This window comes from Bemisia tabaci, chromosome 8 (assembly GCF_918797505.1).
Source record: "Bemisia tabaci chromosome 8, PGI_BMITA_v3".
Lineage (NCBI taxonomy): Eukaryota > Metazoa > Arthropoda > Insecta > Hemiptera > Aleyrodidae > Bemisia > Bemisia tabaci.
This window is the reverse complement of record NC_092800.1, coordinates 38495690-38504584: the sequence shown is the minus strand read 5'-3', so window position 1 is coordinate 38504584 and position 8895 is coordinate 38495690. Positions and strand designations below refer to the sequence as shown.

Below are 8895 nucleotides of genomic sequence, written 5' to 3'. Positions count from 1 at the left end.
TTAAAACCAAGATCAGCTCAATCGAATAAAAATTGACCGAGTTATGACAATTTGAAATTAGTGAGGAAAGTTTACCCCTACGGTTTTTAGGAAGATTTTTCGCTTACCAGGATTCAAAAAGTTAATATTCGTATCCACTTTCCTCCGAATCTTCCATAACTTCCTTTTGCTTTTCAAAGTACCGTCCATCAAACCGGATGCACTTTTTCATGCGCTCTTGCCACTTATCCAACATTGTTTTCCTGAATTCTTCCTCTGGGATGGAGTTGAAGAAGTTTTGAATTGCATTCTGGATTTCGGTCTTCGATACGAATCTTCGTCCGCGAAGCTCCTTTTTAAGCGTAGGAAACATCCAAAAATCACATGGAGCCAAGTCAGGGCTATAAGGGGGATGAGGGATTGTTTCAACTCCATTTTTACTCATAAATTCACGTGTTAAGCTCGATGTGTGAGGCCGCGCATTGTCTTGATGGAGTATCCACGAAGCTTTCAAGTCCGACCGTTTCCGGGAAATGTGCATTCTCAACTCCTTTAGCACTTTGCAATAATACGCACTGTCAACTGTTGTGTTTGATGGTACAAAATGTTGATAAATGACACCTCGAAAATAAAAAAAACACAATAAGCATCACTTTATCGGCCGACTTTTCGATTTACGGCGATGAAGAATCTTCCTTAAAAACCGTAGGCGTAAACTTTCCTCGCTGATTTCAAATTGCCATAACTCGGTCAATTTTTATCCGATTGAGCTGATCTTGGTTTTAATCGATAGGTATTGAGTTGATCTTTAAAATGAGATCAAGATCATGTCTGTATCCATCTTACTTTCGAAGTTACAGAACAAGTCCCGGTGCTTTTGGGACACCTTATGTATACTTTACGCCGAATAAGCGAACCTGAAACTTAAATGCGTTAACTTCCGAAAACCATAAATAATCCAACGAAAATAAATAATTGGTACATAACAGCTTTCTTGTATGCAAAGAAAATAATTAAAAATGTTAAAAAAGAGATGTCAACACAAAATTACATAGCCCCTTCAATTCAGAAGATACTACAAACGAACTGTACCTTAACATTTTCATATCCCAGAAGCTAACGTTCCCATGACGAATATTGCTATCGCTAGCGATTGCAAAATCCAACTTGTTATATTTTTATTTTTTTTCTTATTTTTTCCCTACTTTTTAATTTTTGCTTTTTAAAGTAGCTTCTAAAAACCCTATAGAATCGCCATATCTTCATTATCTGGCTTTTATAGACAGTGGACACTCCGTAGTCTGAATTTAAATTGAACGGAGGGCTTCAATTCAGTTAACTACACCTAAGTTATTTATGAGGCAGCTATTAATTTTACTCCGCAGCTAGAACTTACTTCCAAGCTCATGAAAAACTTTCAAATTTGGTGAGCGCTTATTAAGCAATGGGATCACCAACAACAAGAGACCCTCGATTAGCCTCTAGGGAGTCTCTTTCAGCTTTGACAAGCCTATTTTCATCTTTCGTGGCTCCACCACTCAAAATTTGAAATGACCCTCTTGTTGGCTAACGAGCGGCATATTGGTGCGATATAAGATCCTCGGCTTTCGAATTGGATTACATTCTGCAATTATTAGGGACTCCTGTTTCCGGCTCATCTTCGAAACAACGTAAATGCCATTAGTTTTTGAGTGTGTAGATGGGTTTTTTTTTTATGAATCGGGCAGAAATAGTATTTTTTTATTGCAAAGTGTAGTTCAGTTGACTTCCAGTTAAGTAAAATACAAGAAGTAACACCTGATAAAATTGGTATCAAAAGGTAAAAAATCGGTTGAAAAACGCCAGGACGTTTCAGACCGATCACATGCCAATTCTTAATTGAAAAGTGAAGACAAAGCTTAAACTTTAAAAATTCCAAGAGAAAAATGAGCCCTCAACTGACCGAGGTATACGGTGGAATTGGAGCAACATAAACACACAAATTGACTATTATATGCTAAAAGGAACTACGTGCATAGGGTTTGCGTGGAATATAGTTCCTTTTAGCATAAATACATCCGAATACAGATTTGATTCCTACCTCAGTCAGTTGCATGCTTATTTTATTTTTTTAAATTTTCAGCGTCGTTTCCTGTTGATAGTGGGAATGTATTTAGTCTGACACATCATAAATGTGTTTTCACAGTTTTTTTTTTATAGCCTTGTCATGCCCATTTTTAGTGTTTATTCTTGTATACTGTTGAAGCGGGTTATTGCGTCGTGTTTGTCTCACCACGTGTGGGCTGCTTCCTCTGGTTAAGAATACCATCATTGATTTTTATATTGAAATATCTTTTCTAGAAACTGTCTTCAACTTTAGTCATGTTTAATTACTTCATCATTCTTTCGATTCTGTTTCAGGTAAGCTCAGTTCTCGTCCTGTGCCATTTATACTAGAATAGTAATTTCGATGATTGGAAAAGCTATTTATGGATTGAAACATCACAAGTGAGTTTCAGATACTTCCTAGTTCTCGTTCTTATCCTTCTCTTTCTTCATCTTCGTATAGTTCTCATTCTTATCCTTCTTTTTCTTTATCTCCATCTAGTTCTCATTCTTCCTCTTCTCTTTCTTCTTTTTCTACTGGCCTCTACCTCTTGTTTCTTATTTTACCACGTTGTAGTACACAGTTTGTAGTACCAGTTTGTAGCACACATCTTCCCAAAAGATGAGCCAAAAAAAGTGAATACCTCACCGTTCCGCTCAAGACCTGTATAGCTGTAAGCAAATCCAAAGGATTTTCCTTCCGAAACTCGGCGAAGAAACCGCCCTCCTAACCCACCGGGTGTCCTTACACTGCTATGCTACGGAAAAACACCGTATGAACATTCGATTGTTGCCAAATTTCTCCGATAAAAAAATTTATTTTGGTAGAAATTCATGTTCATTTTTCTTGAAATACACACATATACTTTAGATAATATTGCGAACAAAATTTCTTGAAAAATTGGAGGTAAAATTCTCACAACTTTCCCAATAAATTCGTATCTTGCTATAGGAAATTTGGCATCGCCTGAAGGTTTATACGTTGTTCTTCCTCAGCACGGGAGCATACCGAGCCGACGCGACGCGACACGAATCCGTCCGATTGAAAATTCACAGCAAGTATCCGCCGATGCCGAGGATATAAAACTCATTTTTTCCCCCCCTTCAGTCAAGAAGACGACGACGGGTCTACACACGTGGATCGAGCCGCGGAGGGGGGGGGGGCAGGCGGGGGGGCGATGAATTTGGATGAAATTTGAATGAATAAATAATGAAGCCGTCGGCGGCGCGATCTCCCGAACCCGAAATCCCTCCTCGCGAAATTCGACGCTCTCCTCCGGGAGCCCGGCAACGGGGACCCTGGCCCGACGCGCGGTCCCCAGGGACGGAAACAGACGTGTTTTCCTTCTTTTCTCCTCGAAAGATGAGGTGCCGCACAGTGGACCTAGTCAATATAAAAGGTTGGACAAAATTTGTAAACTTTAAAAGCTTATAACTCCGTTAAATCCGTAGTGTCTAGAACGGGAAAACCCGGGATTCATCAGGGAGTGAAAATTAACATGGACAAATCAGGGAAGCTGTTCCAAAAACCGGAAATCTCTTCTTCTACCGCCTAGGGATCATTTTGCTTTCAAATTTGGCCGTCTAATCCGACTGAGCGCTATTATTGACTTCCTGATTGACACTTTGAAGCCTCAAATCATCAAACGAATGGAAAAGCTTTCATTTATTAAATAATATAAATATCAGGAACGCAATCGGAATTAAAATTTTGAATGTGCGCCAAAAAAAATGGCTTAAAGATGCATTAAAATCGGTATTAAATTTACGGAACTCCGGAGCATTATAGTTTTCTCCCCCAGAAAATCCAAGGGAAGTAGGAGAAAATTTTGGTTTCTCATCAGGAAATGAGCTCCTGAAAATCAGGGAAAAATCAGGGAACGAGCCTGGTCAAAAATTCTAGACATTATGCGTAAATCAAAACTTTGAGAATTTGAAAGTGGTCCTGTTGGTTTCCTCGTGACCTATTTTTTCGGGAAGCACCCTTTCAACTCCAAAGTGTGACGAAATAAACATCAAAATTTGAAATTTTAGCCAAAAAATTCTTGTCCGACCCCTCTGATCGACTCGATCCACTGTGCGCCGTGACGAACCGCACGGAGAACCACTCCGCGGGAAATTGCTTCGAATCATAGTTGAAGCGGTCCACGTCAAAACCCAACATGTCCCTCTTCTCATGAGCTTCGATGTCCGTTATAATGTGTGTATCCCAGGGTTCACGAGATGGAAGGCATTTGCGGTTTTGGTTTCTCGTGTCTGCCGTGTCCACGAATGTTCGATTTTCGATGCGATCGCTGGACAGTCCGAGGTTTTTGTCACCGGCCGCGAGCATAATAAAGCATCAGCATTGACTTTTTCGTTGGAATCGTATAATATGAGGAGAGAACCGGGGACGAACCCAACTAGTGTCCCGTCAACGGTGGCAATATCCCTTGTACCCTCGGGGATACAGCATTTCCTCATGGGCAGCAACAGTCATCTACCTTTTTGTCCCCTGTAGAGTCCCTTTATGACGGAGGTAGAGACTTGTGGAGTCCAGTTTTGATTGGCTCTCCACGGATAAATCTGTTGTTGATCTTGAGTTGTCAATGGACCACTAGACAAGGTACGAATTTAAGCAATCTGATACATGTTTCTTGACCAGAATTTCACGTAGAGCACGATTCGCGCAACGAAAACCAATGAAACAAACTCTAAACGAAGATATTAACGTTTTTATTTCACATTGGTTACGAGGAATTTGAACTGCCCGCTGACAAGAAACTCAAAGCTCTACGTGAGTCAAATCGCGCACTACAACGGTTTCAACAAGCTTCTCAATCGAGTAATGTTCATTTCCCACCATGTGTTGTTCAAACTATAAGCAATTTGCTACAGCTGAGCCAAAGCGTCAAGATTGAGGTTGCCAGATTTTTATATCGCAGAGACTGTCATGATAACGTTTAGCGCACGATGTGAATCACGCAGAGCATTGAGTTTTCATGAGCGGGTGGTTTGAATTCACGCATCAAGAATCATTAAATATCTTTGGAAGGAGTTGATTTTGGTAATTTTCGTTGTGCGCGTCGTATTCTACGTGAAATTTTAGTTAAGAAACATGTATCAAAATGATGAAATTTGTACCTTGTCTTGTGGTCCATTCGGGTGAGATACACTGTGTGCCAAATTTTGGTTTTTGGATCGCCCGCGGTTTCTGGCAAATATAACACACTGCAAAACTCCGTCGGTGACCACTACATGGGGGAGGGGGGGGGGGATTCTATAGTAGTGACCTAGCCTGCCGTGCTAATGAAGAACACCATATGAACCTTCAGGTGTTGTCGAATTCCCTTTGATAAAACACGAATTTCCTCGTAAAATTAAGAGTATTTTTCTTTCAACTTTTCAGATAATTTTGATCGCAATTCCACTGAAAGTCCTGAAAATTTCAAGGGAGAATATAGTATTCATAGCTTTTCTCAGAAATGAACATTTTATTGAAGGAAATTTGGCAACCCTCGAAAGTTCAACCGGTGTTCTTCTTTAGCACGGTAGTAGTGTACTTTGCGATTTATCGATTGATTTGTCGTCCACATACCTGTGGAAAAGGATCGATTAACAGGGTGTTCGCAACGAATACCTCAATAATCGATTCTTCACCACAGCTTCAAATGGAGAGGTATCGATAATCGATCATTCACGCCTCACTATTGTTCTACAGACACACATTTTAACAGACTACAAACGCTTAAGGAGGGGGCCCATGCAAAACTTATCCTAAAATTTCCAAAATTGAGGTTTTTTGCGGAGAAATACTCCGGAAGGAAAGAGGTTTCTGGTCAAAAATTGTAAAAATCAATTTTCGAGAATTCCTTGAAGGGATTAGTGAGGTGCAATTTATTTTTTCATCTCACTAGCTTAAGACTTTATTTTTTGGTTTTCGTTTATGTGGAGAATCCTAAAAATAAACGATATTGCGGGGAAGTAACACATCAGCGGTGTAACCAGATCACGTATCTCGGTTTACGACGTTGCAGACTTCCTGTCACACTTTATTTTTAAATTGAAAGCCACTCAACATCCATTTTTGAAAACCTCCGTGATTTTTCTTCTCTTCGCGAATAAGATTCTGTGATATCCTCGAGAAAGGATATTGATTTGTTCTCCTTCAAAAAAATAAAACGACGGCGGAGATTTTTAAACACCGGAAACGAGATACGTGATCCGGTAGTTTCACCGTCCACATTCTGCGTCTTGCCACCAAGACTTGGGTAGGTAGCAATGGAGATGTTGCATGTGTGAGGAATTTGCGATTTGGCCATTGATTCTAATGTAAAAGTTCGCGAGAAACACGATGGTGCCACTGGTTTTCTCTGAAATCAACTCTTAAGCTCAAAAAAAGCTCTCAAGTTGAGGCCAAAATGGAGGGGATATCCCACGCTATCCTGCCAGTCTACCGCTACATCAAGACAAACACTCCATGCAAAGATAGGGAGGAAATACATTGACAGGGCTGCCACCTTATTTGGGGACTTCAAATAACTGAAAACACGGCATCACTGCTAATGTATTTGCTGCCTATCTTTGCATGGAGAGTTTTTTTATATGTAGACGTGGACTATCAGGGTAGGGTGGGATATTCCCTCCATTTTGGCCTCAACTTGAGAGCTTTTTTTGAGCTTGGGAGATGATTTCAGAGAAAACCAGTGGCACCATCGTGTTTCTCGCGATCTTTTACATAAGAATTAATGGTCAAATCGTAAATTCCTCACACATGCAACATCTCCATTGTTGCTGTCTATCATGAAATTTTCAATCCCTAAAAGTGAAACTTTTCGTTCTTTCCGTCGCGTTAAAGTGGAGAGTTTCTGTGCTGAAGCCACGTCGAGCGTCGAGAGAGAGGGAGGGGTGAACAACGAGCGATTCCTGGAAAGATAGAGAGAGAGAGAGGAATTCGGAGACCCAGAGTTTTCCTCATTGACGTCCGAACGAATCATGTTACTCGGCCTCGCGACGGCAAGATATTTTTCCGATTAAAGCTCTGCGGTTTTAACTAGCTGTAAAAGGAAATTACTTTTGAAAAATTAGAAGTTGGATATAATTGAGTTGTCACTCGATTCCCTCTAACTTGCCATCGATGCCGAATGTATCATCAGGCATTTGGATTGAAAAAAGTACATTTTGCAAAAGAAATCAAGAGCAATCCCATTTTGATAAGATTGTGCTACTTACATCCTCTGCAATAAAATTACTGAAATCAAGCAAAAAAAAATAAGTACAAAAGGTCCGGAATTTTTGTCTTTTTTGTCGCAATTAATGAGCAAGAAATTCAAATTTTTGAGATTTTTGTAATTTCGTTGATTGGAAGTGCTGAAAAAGTACTGAAGTTTTCTGTTGAGGAGGTACTGCGAAAAAGTACTTCAAAAGTACTGACTTTTGGCCAGCCTGTTTTAGTAGACACCCTGGTAAGGTTTTTTTTTTTCCGTGTAGGGGTTGTGTTCCACCCTTCTTAATTCTGGCTGAACGTTGAATCGCTGGATCTGAAACAAGCAGGACGGAACCTCTCTCATCGCTTTTCAAAAGCACTGCCAGATGCCTCCACCCGGGGCGGCTTTTCCGGCCACATATTTTCGATTTATTTATGACTCCCAAAATTTCTGCATGGGCGAGTACATATTCTCGCTCCTATCGCCAAGCCTGCGCTCGCTTTCTTAATGCGAGATTTATTCCCCACAGCCCGGTCAGTTGCGCGCAGCCGGTGCGGTAAAAAATTCTCCGATATCTAATCCCGAGAAAAAGTTTTGGAATTTTAATCACGGGAACACCTGGACGCCTGGACGTACTCTGCCGCGCTAAGGAAAAACGCCGTATGAACCCTCAGGCGTTGCCAAGTTTCCTTTGATAAAATAGGATTTTTTTTGGAAACATAAGCGATTTTTTAAAGAGAGAGCGATATTTTCGCACAAGTTATGACATTATATAAAACAGTTTAAAAAAAAAAAAAAAAAAAAACCTCCCTTGCTACGATTTTTTAATGGAAACATCGTCGCAAGCTAGTTTTTTGAACTTCTGTAAAATTGTTCTATTAATTTATTGATACATACATACATACATACATACATACATACATACATACATACAACATATAAGTCGCTTTACAGTACTAGAGTCCCTTTATACTGAGAGTCAAGACAATTCGGCTCATGGATGTCACAAACGGGAATAAAGATTACAGAAATTGAACGTTTTTCGTAATCTTTGATCGGCCCATTCTCAAATGCCTTTCTCCGTTCCTCCTCTCATTCCGTTTGTTCCTTGCCGAACCCGTAATTCCCTGGTCCATTCCAGATTATAATCTTTGCAATTGGTGATAATGTAATCTTTATTCCCGTTTGTGACACTGTGGAGGCCTAAAATACGGGAACCAATCAGAAATGGATTCAAATTGTCTTGACTCTCAGTATAAAGGGACTCTATACAGCACTTCCTCGCGCTCTACGACTTCTAACCTCCACTGCTCTCTTTCAAACCACAAATCTTGGATCGAACCACAAATTTATTGAGTAATTTGAAAATCTCAACTCATGCGAATCTTATTCGCAATTCAATCTAAAATATCTGACACTTTTGAGAAAAAATGTGCATGATTTTCCTCCAAAATACATTGTCCATCAGGGAAAATTTGGCAGCATTCGAATGTTCATACGGCGTTTCTTCTCAGCACGGCAGTGTTCTATTCTGGGTTAACGCTGTGCGGTAATATTTTGATAATGTTTCCCGCGTAAAACCAAGATCCATGCTTTCGGAAATCAAGTCTGTGGTGGTTCAGAGCAGAATGTATAATGCGGGATC

At 40.1% G+C, this 8895-nt stretch overlaps 1 long non-coding RNA gene across 1 annotated transcript in view; it reads left to right on the top strand.

Moving 5' to 3' along the window:
• Positions 1 to 2230: 2230 nt before the first annotated feature.
• Positions 2231 to 8895, top strand: part of LOC140225233 (uncharacterized) — a 33508-nt gene continuing 26843 nt past the window's right edge. The window contains exon 1 of the long non-coding RNA XR_011900378.1: positions 2231 to 2466. This is a non-coding gene — a long non-coding RNA (uncharacterized lncRNA). The remainder of the gene's footprint in view (positions 2467 to 8895) is intronic.